Raw genomic sequence first — 15549 nt, forward strand, 5'->3', positions numbered from 1 at the left:
CCTGAGAAACCCCGGAAGAACTAGAGGATAGAATCAGGAAGGAGAATCAGGAACTACAAGAAAGGATTCGGAAGGAGGACAGGGAACACCAGAGTAAGGAAAACAAGAAACAGCAAAAAGAGATGGCTAGGATATTGCTAGCAGGAGTCCAGGGTCTGGCCGGACCGAGTTCTGGACGGGCCGGCCCCACACGTCCCGGAAAAGATCGACCCAGGCTAGACCAGGGACAATGTGCCTATTGTAAGGAATATGGACACTGGAAGAAGGAATGTCCCAAACTCCAGGGTCGCCTGGGACCAAATAGCAGCCCTAATAATGACACCCGACTCCTGTTAGCTGGAATGGACAGTGACTAGAGGGCACGTGACTCGGACCCCCTCCCCGAGTCTTGGGTAACCATATATGTGGAGGGGAAGCCCGTGAGATGCATGGTGGACACAGGGGCCCAATATTCAGTCCTTAAACCTACTGAGCCACTGTCCCAGAGAATTAGCCTTGTGCAGGGAGCCACCAGATCCAAGGCATATCAATGGACTAGCAAACGTCAGGTGGATTTGGGCCGACATCAGGTGACCCATTCCTTTCTGGTCATTCCTGAGTGCCCTGCCCCCCTTCTGGGACGCGATCTGCTAACTAAGTTGAGGGCTCACATTCACTTTGAGCCGGATGGTATCAAAGTGACACATGGACAAGGACAGCCCCTCCAAGTCTTGACCATGTCTCTCGAGGATGAACATCGCTTGTTCTCCTTGCAGGACCCTCCCCCGAAACCTATTGAGTGGTCCCCTGAAATGGCTTATTGGATTCAAACCTACCCCCAGGCTTGGGCAGAAATAGCAGGTGTGGGGCTGGCGGAACATTGAGCCCCGGTAATAGTAGAGATCAAGGCTTTGGCTCAGCCCATCGGAGTCCATCAGTATCCCATGTCTTCCGAGGCACGGAGGGGCATTGCCCCTCACATAAACCATCTCCTGGAGGCTGGAATATTATGGCCCTGCTGTTCTGCTTGGAACACTCCACTCCTCCCCGTTAAGAAACCCGGGGGAAAAGACTATAGGCCAGTCCAAGATTTAAGGGAAGTAAACAGGAGGGTTGAGGACATCCACCCCACAGTCCCCAACCCCTATACCTTGCTGAGCCATTTGACCCCTTCCCATGTTTGGTATACCACTTTGGACTTGAAAGATGTTTTTTTTAGCATAGCCCTGGCACCCAATAGTCAACACATTTTTGCCTTTGAATGGCATGATGAAAATACGGGAACCCCCGGACAGTTAACATGGACTAGACTTCCACAAGGTTTCAAAAACTCCCCTACTCTATTCAATGAGGCTCTTAATCAGGATCTGGACTCATATCGCCAGAGCCACAGTTCCGTCACACTTTTGCAGTATGTAGATGACTTGCTTCTCGCAGCTGCATCAGAAGCTGAGTGCTGGCAAGCCACTGGAGACCTCCTCCAGGAGCTGGGGAAGTTGGGCTATTGGGCCAGTGCAAAGAAGGCTCAAATTTGTAGACAAACAGTCACCTACCTGGGGTATGTGAGGGAACCAGATGGTTAACAAATGCTATGAAAGAAACTATTCTCAGACTCCCCATCCCCACCTCAGCTCGAGAAGTCCACGAGTTCCTGGGGACGGCAGGCTACTGCCAGCTGTGGATATTGGGGTATGCTGAACTGGCAAAACCCTTATACGAGGCAACTAAGGACAAGGCCCCTTGGGCCTGGGGGCCAGATCAACAAAAGGCCTTTGAGGAGCTCAAGACTGCCCTCTTGAGAGCCCCGGCCCTGGCGCTGCCAGACCCTCTAAAGCCCTTCATCCTCTTTGTAGATGAAAGAAGGGGGATAGCAAAAGGGGTACTAATGCAGTGCCTAGGGCCCTGGAAGCGGCCAGTTGCTTATCTATCCAAAAGGTTAGACCCAGTTGCAGCAAGCTGGCCCCCATGCCTGCGGATCATAGTGGCAGTTGCCCTAATGGTAAAGGACGCAGATAAGCTCACTTTTGGGCAACCTCTGAAGGTGGTAACCCCCCATGCAGTAGAGGGAGTCCTAAAGCACCCTCCAGGTAGATGGATGACCAACGTCCAACTGACTCATTACCAAGGGCTCTTGCTGGATCCTCACCAAATCCTCTTCTCCGACCCAGTTTCTCTAAATCTGGCCACCTTGCTGCCAAATCCGGACCTGGAAGCCCCTCTACATGACTGTCAGGAGATTATAGCTGAAATCACCCAAGTGCGCCCCGATCTCCAGGACTCAACCCTACCCAACAGTGAGCTGGTATGGTATACAGATGGGAGTAGTTTCATCTCGGATGGGGTGCATAAGGCGGGCGCAGCAGTGGTGGACCAAGGTGGGAACATAATTTGGAGTGCCCCGCTGCCCCCGGGGACCTCAGCCCAGAAGGCCGAACTGATCACGCTGGCAGAGGCACTCGAGCGGGCTTAGGGAAAACGAGTGACTGTTTATACCGACAGCCGTTATGCTTTCGGCACCGTCCATGTACATGGCGCCATCTACTGGGAAAGGGGTTTCATTACAGCGGAAGGAAAGGAGATACGTAACCTCCCAGAGATCCAGAGACTACTGACTGCAGTGCAGAAGCCCCAAGCTGTGGCGGTAGTACATGTTCCTGGTCACCAATCTGCCCAGACTCCAGAAGCTACGGGGAACCAGCATGCGGACATAGCGGCCCAAAATGCTGCTTTGGCCTCCACGACCCTAGCGCTGACCTTACCCATGCCCGAGCTTCCACGCTTGCCACCACGACCCAAGTACACCCTGGAAGACAAACAGTGGATCCAAGATCACCAATGCCCAGAGCCCAATCAGCAAGGCTGGTATCATGATATCGAAGGGCGGCTGACCCTTCCTGAAAAGTTAGGACTGTTTCTCCTCTCCAATTTACATTGAGCCAACCATTTAGGCAAGAAGAAACTACTCACCCTCCTCGAGTTGGCCCGCCTCTGGTTCCCGCATCAAACAGCCCAGATTCAAAAGATTGTGGACCAATGTGTTGGGTGCCAGGCTATGAAACCCAGCAAAAGGGGACTCCTACATACAGGTACACGGGTACGGGGGAGGGCGCCAGGACGGAGCTGGGAAGTGGATTTCACTGAGGTGAAGCCGGGAAGGTATGGGTATAGGTATTTGTTGGTTCTGATAGACACCTTCTCAGGCTGGGTGGAGGCTTTTCCTACAAAACAAGAGACTGCTCAGGTTGTAGCTAAGGTTTTGCTGGAGGAAATCATACCCAGATATGGCATCCCCGAAACTCTAGGCTCTGATAACGGTCCGGCTTTCATCAGTAATGTCCTACAAGGGCTGGCCCGGGCAGTGGGGACTAATTGGAAACTGCATTGTGAATATAACCCCCAGAGCTCAGGGCAGGTAGAAAGAATGAATCGGACCCTAAAGGAGACCTTATCTAAATTAGCCATCGAGACTGGCAGAGACTGGGTGGCCCTCCTACCCTATGCCATCTTCCGGGTTCGAAATTCACCATATGTACATGGATTGACACCTTTTGAAATTCTATACGGGGCTTTGCCCCCCATTATTGTTCGAACCCTACCGGACCAAGACCCCAGTACGGCCCCAAATTACTTGGCCAGCTTAAAAGCCCAACAGGAGGTCCAACGTGAAATCTGGCCCATAGTGCGCGCCTTGTATGAGACAAAGGACACATCGAACCCGGAACATGGCATCGTCCCAGGGGATTGGGGATGGGTAAAGAGGCACAGAGCCCACACTCTGGAAGAAAGATGGAAAGGCCCTTACCTGGTCATTCTGGTTACCCCCACTGCTCTTAAGGTTGACGGCATTGGGCCTTGGGTCCATCACTCCCACATGCATCAAGCCAATCATCAGGAACAGAAAGAGGCTAGAGAGTGGACAGCATGGCGGCACCCAGATAACCCATTGAAGCTGAAGTTTTTGCGATCCTGGGGACATGCAGAGTCTTCAGGAGCAGCCACGGATGGGTTGGCTGGTCGCTCTGATCTTGCTCAATGCCCAGAGCAGGAGCCTCGCAGAAACCAACCCTCACCAGCCCTATAAGCAAACCTGGATACTCACCGATGGGGAGACTCATACAACCCTTAATGAAACTACTCGCACTGCCCCCATAGGAACTTGGTGGCCGGAGCTTCAATTCTGCTTCAGAGACATCAATCCTGCCTACAAGTCTACTGCCCCAGAGTCAGCCCGACGTTATGGTTTTTATGCTTGCCCCGGCCACAAAAAGAACAAGGACTGTGGGGGGATACAATACTCCTTCTGTAAGTCATGGGCATGTGTCACATCCAACGATGGTGAATGGAAGTGGGGGATATCAAAACTGGACCTAGTCAAATTTGCCTTTGTAAACGGGGTACCCTGGGGGTGCAGAATTCCATCACCCACCCATGAATGCCAGCCCACAGATACAGATAGAATCAAGGTCACCTTCACTGACAGTGGCAAAGAGGACACCCCCGGGTGGATACAAGGTAAGGTGTGGGGACTTGTGTTTTATAGATATGGTGGACATTCTGGTTCCACCATAGTAATCAGATTAAAAGTTGAGCCCATGGGGCCACCATCCAAAATGGTAGGCCCCAACAAAGTACTTAAGCCGCCCTATGTACAGCCACCTCTCCGACCTCGCACAAACCCAGTCCCTACCCAGCCTCACACAAAGGCTAGTATTAAAACTCCAGGACCATTAGGCACCGGCCCTCCCTTGGTGAAGCCCAGTCTCATGACTGGGTCCACAGACCCCCTCTGGAATCTGGTAAATGCTGCATTCCTAACATTGAACCACACCAACCCTAATATGACTACCTCCTGCTGGCTGTGCTATGATGTGAGGCCCCCATTCTATGAGGCAATAGGGCTAAATGTCACCTATGATATCTCGACTAGTGAAAATCCCACCCAGTGTTCCTGGGGAGACCATAAGAGAGGTCTGACCATACAACAAGTGAGCAGCCAAGGAACCTTAGGGAAGGTGCCAGTGGGAAAACAGGACCTATGTGCTGTTGTAAAAAACAACCCCACCTGGGGCTATGGTATTAAGTGGGTAATTACAAAAGGCAATGGATGGTGGATATGCTCACAGTCCGGGCTCACCCCTTGCCTATCAACTAATGTGTTTAATGGCTCTAAAGAATTCTGTGTTCTAGTGGCTGTGCTGCCCTGCATCATCTATCATTCTGAGGAGAGACTATATTCATAGTGGAATACAGGAACAGGTGAGAGAAAGAAGAGAGAGCCTATTTCTGCATTAACGATTGCTACCCTACTTAGCCTAGGGGTGGCTGGGGCAGGAACTGGCATAGGCTCCCTGGCTACTCAACATAAAGGGATGTCCTTGCTGCGCGAGGCCATAGACAAGGATATAGAGAGGACAGAAGCCTCCATTAGTCACCTAGAAAAATCCCTTACCTCTCTGAGGTAGTGCTTCAGAACTGACGGGGCCTAGACTTATTGTTCCTTCAGCAGGGGGAAATATGTGCCACCTTAGGGGAGGAATGTTGTTTTTATGCTGACCATTCAGGGGTAGTTAGGGAGTCTATGTCTAAAGTGAGAGGAAGACTGGCAAAAAGGAAATGGGAAAGGGAAGCCCAAGAAAATTGGTTCGAAGCTTGGTTCAATAGGTCCTCCTGGTTCACTACCTTGGTCTCTACCCTGGTGGGCCCCCTGGTCATACTACTGCTTATCTTAACTTTCGGTCCTTGTATTCTGAATAAGCTAGTGACCTTCGTGAAAGATCAAGTTAGTACAGTCCAACTAATGGTCCTGAGGCAGCAATACAAACAATTACCTAGCCCTGAGGATGTTTATGCTCATTGCCCAGATGAGCATGATTCCTCATTATGAACAACTAAAGGGGGGAATGTTAGGGTACAAATGTTAGGGTACCTTTGAGGCTTGCAGCCCACTCAGCCTGAAACTGGCCATGGCTAACATGACCCAAGCCACCACTTACTGGAACTAAGGGAGGTGGGACGGTTTCTGGGAACAGGGACTGTTTCTGGTTAATCTTGCTAGAAAGGTATGTGAGTCAATGAGTTGAGACACCTGGTGTTTACCAAATTCCTGATAAATAATCTTCAAGTAATCTTGCCCCACCACCAAGATGTGGGTGATATCAGAAATATGTGACCCCAGGGACCATAAAAATTGCTGTGTGACTGTGACTAATGTCTAAAAAAATATAAAAGCAGCCTGAATTTTGTATTCGGGGTCCGTGTTGAAACCCACTGCATCAGGTGGATACCCGGACCCCAGCTGGCTGGAAATAAACCTCGCTTTGTGGCTTACATTATCGTGAGTGTCTTTTTGTTCCTCTGAGGGGTGGTCAACTTTGGACCCCAACACCTTCCTGATCCTGCATGCTCATGCAGCCATTTGGAAGAAAAGAGAAATGCTAACTACAATAGGAACAGCTTCCCATAGAAATAAGAGAGGTTACTTTAATAGTTTTAGGGAGAACAGCATTAGTTGCAGCCCTTGCTGGAATCAGCTATGGGGTAATTGCCAATCATGTAACTAAAAAAAACCTAACCAAAGTGGTAGAGGACACCTCAGACCAGGTAGGCCTTGCTATTAAGGACATGCAAAGGTCTTTGTTGTCCCTTGCCTGTATGGTAATGGACCACCGCCTGGCCCTAGATTTTCTTTTGGCCAAACAAGGAGGGGGGTATGTGCCATCACCAATACCTCCTGTTGCACATATATAAACACTTCAGGCATTGTAGAGGAACATGCAGATTACATTCTCCAACAGGCTAAGTGGCTCTGGGAGCAATCTCTTGAAACTCAGGTTTCTACACAGGTGTGGGACCAAATAAAATCCTGGCTTCCCTCCAGGACTTGGTTCCTACCCTTTCTGGGGCCTATAGTTGCCATTATTCTCTTGCTTGTGTTTGGGCCTTGCATTTTAAACTTACTTGTCAAGTTTGTTTCTTCTCACCTAGAATCCATCAAACTACAAATGCCTCTGGTGGAGATGAAAACAACCTACTATTGCAGTCCCCTTGACAACCTCTCTCATGGTCAGCCCTGACGCTGCGGGGCCCCTTCATCACCCCCTGTCAGCAGGAAGCAGTTACTGAACAGACTTCGCCGTCCCATCCCTAACAGCAGTTAGGGTGACCATTGAGACGGGGGAATGAAGGACTGAAGGACAGACTGTAGGAGGTCCCAAAAGGCGAAAAAGTGGTCAAGGAGACACTTCTCCTCCCTAGGAAATGCCTGTTTGCATCTGAAAAGGCATCTCCACCATCAGGCAATGCAAATAGGCTATAAAACCCCACTCTCCACCCTGGCCCACAGGATCACCAGTTTCCAGGTCCCCCTGCATTCTCCAATATGCAGTCTTTCTCTTCTCTTTTCTCCAACTAAATTCTCTACAAGTAAAATCTTTCCAACCTCTGCTGTTAGAGTCTGTCTGTGCTTTCATTCTCAGAGCAGGCTCAAGAACCCTGTGCATCTGAAATTCCTGCATGTGTCATCCGTGCATCACATGTACTTATCCAGCTGAGTGGACACATGAGCACACAATGGCCGACAGTGGCTCCTCCTTATATCCCTAGCACAGCTGTACCTGCCCCTCACCTGGGATTTTTCCGGGTCAAAGGTTCACAATTTTTCTCAATTGGCTAAAAGGCTTGGGGGATGGGTTAGGGCACGTAATTTGGTGGGCAATTTTCATGGGCAATGGGGCTATACAAGAATCCGGAAGAAGAAATGGGAACACTTTAAACAATGCAAGTCACCTAAAATGGCAACTTGAGGAATTTTAAGTAATCTAAGAGGGTGACATATACTTTGATAGAAAAGATCAATTTTTCTTACACTTGTATGAAATTGTTGTCAAGCCCTAAGACTGTATTTATGCACTCACCACTATCGAGATAATTGGTAACCTCAGTATATCTCCTCAAAATGATCTTGCCTCCATGTGTCACAGGCCTGTAAGAAGTGCTGAAACTGCTTTTGCTAAAAGGCACTGACTCCTTCCTTGGTCCCATGAATTAACTAAAAGCAGGAAAAAACAGCATTCCTGCCTCAGTATTTGTCATTGTTCTAAGCCACTCTCTTTGCAGTCACTTTGCAATCACTTTGGATTCCAGGAAGGACAGAACTGATAACATCTTCATGACAAGGGAGGGAAATTATCCCTAAAAGTAAAGCTTCCTCAGGATAGACCACCTACCAGGTGATAATGACTCTGGATTACAACTCTGGAAACTCTCCCAGAATAAGGAGTGAGATAATAACCAATCAGACTACACCTGTGACTGGGACTGTTTATGCATACCTTTTATCTCCTGCCCTAATTGTTTGCCTATTTAAAGCAAAAATTCTTGTGTGTATATTGAAGACGGCTGACAATGGGTTGAGTTCTTACTTTGCCTCTTCCCATGGCATGTCCCAGGCTGTGTAATAAATCTTCTTTCTCTCCCTTCACTATGTCTCTTTTATTTGGCATATATAGGCAAGTGACCAAACCTGACATGTGGAAGCCCAAGAGTTTGGGCCTGAGGACCAAAACTCTGGTTTCAGCTTTGGCAAGCCAACTAGGAGAAAATGTGCCCTTTAAGCACTAGCCACTCATAGTTAGTTGATCCTGGGCAGAGAGGAAAAGTAGCTAATGATGAACTGAATGCTAAATTTGCCTTTTCCCATGGCATGTCCCAGGCTGTGTAATAACTCTCTTTTTCTCTGCCCTTCACCATGTCTCTTTATTTGGCATATAGGAGCAAGTGGCAGACTGATCTACTGAAGCCCAGGCATTTGGGCCTGAGATCCACAACTCTGGTTTTATCTTGTCTTCCATTTGGTGTATGTTTTCTTAATGTCTCGTATTCCCCATTTTGAAAGTGGAAATAATAGTACTCTCAGAACTAAAACAAATAATAATTATTAATATAAATAATACTAATGAGAACTACTAAGGTTTATTTATTTGTCATATGACAGTCCTAAGTTTTAAAAGACTTATAGCACTTAATTATTATAACAAAATATAAAGAAAGTCAAGGCTTAACCCAGTTAAGTATCTTGCTGTACACCACAACTAGGAAGTCACAATTGAGCACCAATGATCTGACTTCAGAGCCTGAACTCTTATAACCATAGCAATAATTGCTATAAAGTATTATATTTTAATTAACCCACCCCTGCAAAATAAATACGATTGGAATTAAAATTTCAGCAAGGCCAACTTTGCATGATACATGGTGTCACTATTATGACCCTGTCCCCAAAAATCTTATGATACTGTGAGGAGAAAGAATACAAGGGATGAGATAACTAATCACAAAGGTAATTTATGGCTTGCAACAGGTAAACAAAACTGAGGTCTACAGAAATCCATGGGGGTAGTGGTAAATGTGGGCTGTCACAACTGAGAAAGTCTACCCTAAAGGCACTAAGCCTTAGAGCCCCATAGAGAGAAACAGGGAACTGCAGTAAATACAACTAGAGCTCACTTCATGGAGGCACATGGCCTTGCACTCAGAAGAATCCTACTGTTAGTTTAATCCTCAGCTATCACTATCTTGCAATTCTTTTCTGTTATTGTTGTTGTTTTGGCAGTACTGGGGTTTGAACTCAGGGCCTCATGCTTGCTAGGCAGGCACTCTTCCACTTGAACCACTCTACCTGCCCAATCTTGTAATTCTTAATAATTTTGTCTTTGAACTTGGCTCTTTCAAGTGGAACAACAGAGCATGTTCTTAAGCAGAGGAGATACATTTAGGGTGCAATAGATATGTCCTCCTCTATTTTTTACTGCCCAACAGCATTCACACTTCCCCATGAGCAGAGAAGTCCAGTAGACCCATAACATGTGGCAATTCAACAAGACTAAAAGCAAGTGCAGGTAAATATGTTATGACCACAACAGAGTAAGCAGACAGCACAGAGAGGATACAATTTCTGTTTGAACCAGAACTTGCTTCAGAAACAGAAAGAAGATGTCCTTTCTAAGAAACATGGAATTCTAGGAAATGAGAAGTGATGAATCTCACCACATCCATTTTTATTTGTATTACTTCCCGAAATTAGTTAACCACTCAGGCTGAAAGTGATGGCATTTAGACAAGGGAAAGATAAGGCAACACATAGTTTCTTTTCCTTTTAGTCTTCTCTCGTTCATCAATAAACTTAAGGTAAAGATTGTTAATTGAATATGTGTATAGCAAAAGGTAAAATAATAACATTACATTTAGTTTTCTGTGTTCTGCTAAGAACAAAATACACATGTACAAGCTATGAAGAACAAATTGAATAATTTTGGTGGTTCTGCATACAAGTTAATGCTCATATTTGTGACTAAAACTGACATTGATATACAGATGAATAGTAAAAAGTTGTGCTAATAATCTAATTTTAATTTTTACTTATTTAAAACAATATTAAACAGCAAATAAAAGCATCACAATAATCAGAAAGAGAGAGAAACTAGAGAGGAAAAGGAAAACTATTTCCCTGTCATGACATTTTTTGCCTACTTTTGAACAAGGGGGGCATACATTTCCATTCTGCACTGGGTCTCACAAATTATGTAGTCAGCCCGTGCAAAAGTGTGTAAGTCACTGCCCTTGCCTATACTTACAGCAGACATTACTTACTGATTGCCTATGATACTGGTTCCCACTGAACCCAAATGTGACCTCGGAATCCTTCTCAAAGCAGTGCGCCAAGGAACAATCTGAGCAGGCATCCAAGTTAAGCATATGGACATCCCACAAAACAAACCATGCAGATAGAAGAGGAGCTGGTATTCCAAGCAAAGAAAACATCAACTGATGTACACAGTATAACAAGGAGGCCAAACTTACTAAACTATCTGTAAACCATCTACTACCTGTGAACCCTCCATCCATCTCCACATATCAGACACGGTAACAAAAGTCAGCTTGACAAATCAGGTAGTTAGACTTACTTCAATCATGTGTTTTGTTAGCTGCAAATGTTACCCACAGTTTAAGTATATTAGAGCAGAAGCCTTTAAAAGATGGTCTATTATGTGCCAGATTCTGTTTTAAGTTATTTGCCTAATAAGTCATTTAATCTGTGCAATGACACTGTGAGATAGGTACTTTGATTATCTCATTTTTATAGATGAGGAAACTCATCTTTAGATGAGCAAAGAGGAGTTCAATAAGTAGCCCAAGGTCATTAGCGAATCAATAACAGAGCCACAATTGAACCCAGGTAGTATAGCTCCAGAGACTATACTCTTAATCTTTTGAAGGAATCCCTGCAGAAGGTATACTATCACAAACATGGCAATATTTTGTCAAAGATGCTCTCTCTAGATGTTCTGGGTGGCAATGGGTTTTTTGCACACTCAGGGAGAATGGCTTTTTCATGTGATATTCTTTGTCATTTAGATCCCAGAGCAGTTCTATCAGAATTACATCATACTCTCTGGTGAGAATTTTATCCATTTTAGTCCCTATCACATTTATCATAGGAATGCAAACTCAGCCCAAGGAAAAGCAACAGTCATGGCATTAGTCAGATGGCCAAAATGCCATGTATTCCAAGTTTTGTAAATTATTCTCTAACACCCTTCTGCAATCCTTAAAACCACACACTAGAATCTTTGAGCTGGAAGGGTCCTTAGAGTTCATTTAAATCTAGGGATAATAAAAAGGTTTATCTCACATCCCACTCTGATATGATCAACTGACAGTGGATGGCTGGAGCAACACAATGAGAATGGTTTTTGAGACTATTTGGAACTTACTGAAGTCAGGTACATTCTTAATAAGTAACAGGTATAAGCAGCAGAAGTTCATCTACTATCTTCCTGTCAGTACTGAGATTTGAACTCAGGGCCTCACACTTCCTAGGCAGGCACTCTACTACTTGAGCCACTCAGCCAGTCCTTCACCTACTATCTTGGCAGTGTAGTGTAGCACTTAGGGATATGGGTTTTGGGGGTAGACTACGTAGGAACAGTCTTGTTTCTCTGTTTACTGATAGTGCATCTTTGAGCAAGTTCTAAGTCTTTATAAGCATCAGTTCTCCTATTTGTAAAATAGAATAATTAAATTTACCTGGTAGATTTGTTTTTAGAATTTGATGAAATAATAATTAATATGAAAGAGCTTACTGGAGCATCTAATATACCCTAAGCACTGAATATATTACTATTACATAATGGCAGCACTATGTATATGTCATTTGTGATTTAGTCCCATTTCTTAAAACATACAGATGGAGAAGCTGAAGCTGCAACAACTATGGGGTTTCCCCAAAATCAAAGAGTTGTTGCCCCAGAATTGGAGATGCTGAGGGAACACAGTGTGGGCTTACCGTGGCTCAGTTCCTGTTGGCAATGCAACCTCAGGTAGCCACTGCTCTCTGGACTTCATTTTCCTCATCTATAAAATCAAGAAAGTAGAACCCAAATGATAACACAAAGAAATCATTCCCAGAGGATCTCTATTTCCAAGGAGTAAGGATAATTTTTACTCATACTTCAGTGGATGCTACAAACAGCAATTCTGTCTTCCAGTTTTGATGGTTTTACTGTTAACTAATCACTGGAGTACCCCTTGCACAGAGGCCCATGCACATTCCATTTGCTTTGTTCCCAAAGTTCAATTTTTTATTAATGAAGGCCACAGCTGGACCACAAAAGATTACATCATTAATTTTTCAGAACAACTCAGGGGGCCTCAGGAGCTATGACCCACAATAGTCCTATCTAGTCTTCCACCTCCTCTTCAGCCAAAGGTCAAAATGGTGTTGAGGTCCATTTCCAAGCTTATCTCTCTCCCTTCCTAAACTCTGGCGCTCTGGACCTATGATGATATTTTAACCAACACTATTTTGACTCCTGAGTATCAGGCTATAAAATCCAAAGCGGACAGCAAAAAAAAATACAGATTTAACATGAAGCATGCATACATACATGTAATATGCATTAATTTGGGTACTCAGCCTCCTCCATTTTGTCATGCTTTGGCTAAGGGTGTGTCAATCTTGTTAATCTATTCAAAGAACCAACTTTTTGTTTCACTGATTCTTTGTATAGTTTGTTTGGTTACAGTGTCATTGATTTCAGCCCTGATCTTTATTATTTCTCTACGTCTGCTGGTTTGGGGTTTGGTTTGTTCTTGTTTTTCTAGAAGCTTAAGGTGAATTGTTAGATTGTTTATTGGAGAGGTCTCTATTTTTTTAATGTAGGGAATTATTGCTATAAACTTTCTCCTTAGCACAGCTTTTGCTGTGTCCCACAAATCTGGTAGGTTGTATTTTCATTTTCACTGCATTCTAGGAACTTTTTTATTTCTTCACTTATTACTTCGGTCACCTGTTAGTTTTTCAGCAGTGTTGTTCAGTCTTCATGTGTTTGAATATTTTCTGATGTTTCTTTTGTTGTTGAGGTCTAGTTTTATTCTGTTATGATCTGATATGAAGCAGGGGGTTATTTTGGTTTTCTTGAGTCTGTTGAGACTTGCTTTGTGTCCTAAAATATGATCTGTTTTGGAGAAAGTTCCGTGAGCTGCAGAAAAGTCAGTGTATTGCCTAATAGGTGAAATACTCTGATATCAACCATGTCTATTTGGTCTAATTGTGGAGTAACTCTGAAGTTTCTTTGTTGATCTTTTGTCTGGATGACCTATCCATTGCTGACAGTGGGGTATTCAGGTCTCTCACTATCACTGGGTTAGCATCTATCTGTGCTCTTATGGCCATTAGAGGTTTTGTTTGTTTGTTTGTTTTAATGTAGATGGATGCCCCTGTGTTTGGTGCATATATGTTAAGGACTGATATTTCATCTTGATGAATTGCTCTTTTCTTTAATATGAAGTGACCTTCATTGTCTCCTCTGATTGATTTTAGTCTGAAGTCTCTTTGTCAGATATGAGTATAGCTACTCCTGCCTCTTTATGGGGTCCATTTGCTTGGAAAACTTTTTTCCAGCCTTTGACTCTAAGCCAGTGTTTTTTTTTTTTTTTTCAGTGAGATGAGTCTCTTGTAAGCAACATATGGTTGGGTCTTGTTTTTTAACCCAATTTGCTATTCTGTATCTTTTGATTGGGGCATTGAGGCCATTTACATTCAGTGCTAATATTGAGAAGTGCCTATTGTTTCCAGTCATTATTTTCCCCTGTTGCTTAGTTTAACCTATTCCTTGTTTATTTGTCTGCTTGCTCAAAAGGGTTTTTTCTTTTTTTTTGAGTCTTCCTGTCTCACTCTAGTTTCTTCTTCTATATATAAAAGTCCTTTAAGAATCTTCTATAGTGCTGGCTTGGTGGTCACAAATTCCTTTAGTTTTTCCTTGTTGTGGAAGATTTTAGTTTCTCCTTCAATTAAGAAGGATAATTTTGCTGGGTAGACTAGTCTAGGTTGACAGTTGTTTTCTTTCAGGGACTGAATTATGTCTTTCCATGACCTTCTTGGGTTTAGAGTTTGAGTTGTGAAATCTGCTGTTATTCTAATGGGTTTGCCTTTATATGTGACTTGTCTTTTCTCTTTCACAGCTTTCAGAATTCTTTCTTCATTCTGTTTGCTGAGTATTTTGATTATGATGTGTCTGGGGATGTTTCTTTTTTGGTCCTAACAGTTTCGTGTTCTGTAAGCTTCTTGCACCTGGGTAACTCTCTCTTTCTCAAAGTTAGAGAAGTTTTCTGATATTATTCTATTGAATAGGTTGCCAATGCCTTTAGTTTTTATCTCTTCTTCTACACTCATGATGTGTAGGTTTCATCTTTTCATGGTGCCCCAGATATCTTGCATGTTCCATTCATATTTTCTTAGAATCCTTTCATGATCCTTTACTGTTTGTCTTCCAGTTGTCTTCCAATCCTGATACTCTATTTCAACTAGCTGCTACAGGTGCAGGAGACCCAAGTCTGCAGGCAGTGAGAACCTGAAGCTTGCTTGTTGGGGCTGGGATACCTGGAGCCACAGCAACTGCTGCAAGCACAGGGGAACTAATCCTTTGGGCAGCAGGAGTTCTGGGACCTTATTTCCAGGTGTGGGCTCCAGGAGGGTAGTGCAGTAGCCACTGCAAGCATGGGGGAATCAAGCCTTTGGTTAGTGGGAGCCCTGGAGCCTGATTTCCCACAAAGGGTCTTCAGGGAGTGCAGTTCAGTGGCACTGCTGCCAGCTCAGGGGAACCAAGCCTGCGGGTAGCAGTTCTGAGGCTGATTTCAACACGGGCCTCAGAGAGCACAGTTCAGTGGCACTGCTGCTGAGGAAACTGAGCCTGCTGGCTTGTACCTTCTGTTGCCTGTGGAGCAGTGGGAGCCATGCATCCTGCTTACACAGGAGTGGCGGTTTCCCTGGCATTTCAGGGTGAAGGTAGAAGGTCATATAGTAGCAGGGAATATGGAACTCCAAGTTCCTGTGTGTGCTGTGAAGCAGGACTTACTACCAAGCAAGCACCGAGTAATGGAGCCTGGAGCTGTGTGGTGACTTCAGGGTGGGAAATTGGGAGTGTTGAGCTTCCCATTCTTCCCATGGTTAGTTGCTTCTCTATTTGAGGATTTGGAGAGGGCTTTGCTTCTCACTGTTTATGGGATCCCATG

At 44.7% G+C, this 15549-nt stretch overlaps 1 long non-coding RNA gene across 1 annotated transcript in view; it reads right to left on the reverse strand.

Moving 5' to 3' along the window:
• Window positions 1–15009, reverse strand: part of LOC141411349 (uncharacterized) — a 191731-nt gene extending 176722 nt beyond the window's left edge. The window contains exon 1 of the long non-coding RNA XR_012436111.1: window positions 12323–15009. This is a non-coding gene — a long non-coding RNA (uncharacterized lncRNA). The remainder of the gene's footprint in view (window positions 1–12322) is intronic.
• Between the last annotated feature and the right edge of the window lie 540 nt (window positions 15010–15549).

Source organism: Castor canadensis, chromosome 10 (assembly GCF_047511655.1).
Source record: "Castor canadensis chromosome 10, mCasCan1.hap1v2, whole genome shotgun sequence".
In the NCBI taxonomy this organism is placed as follows: Eukaryota; Metazoa; Chordata; class Mammalia; order Rodentia; family Castoridae; genus Castor; species Castor canadensis.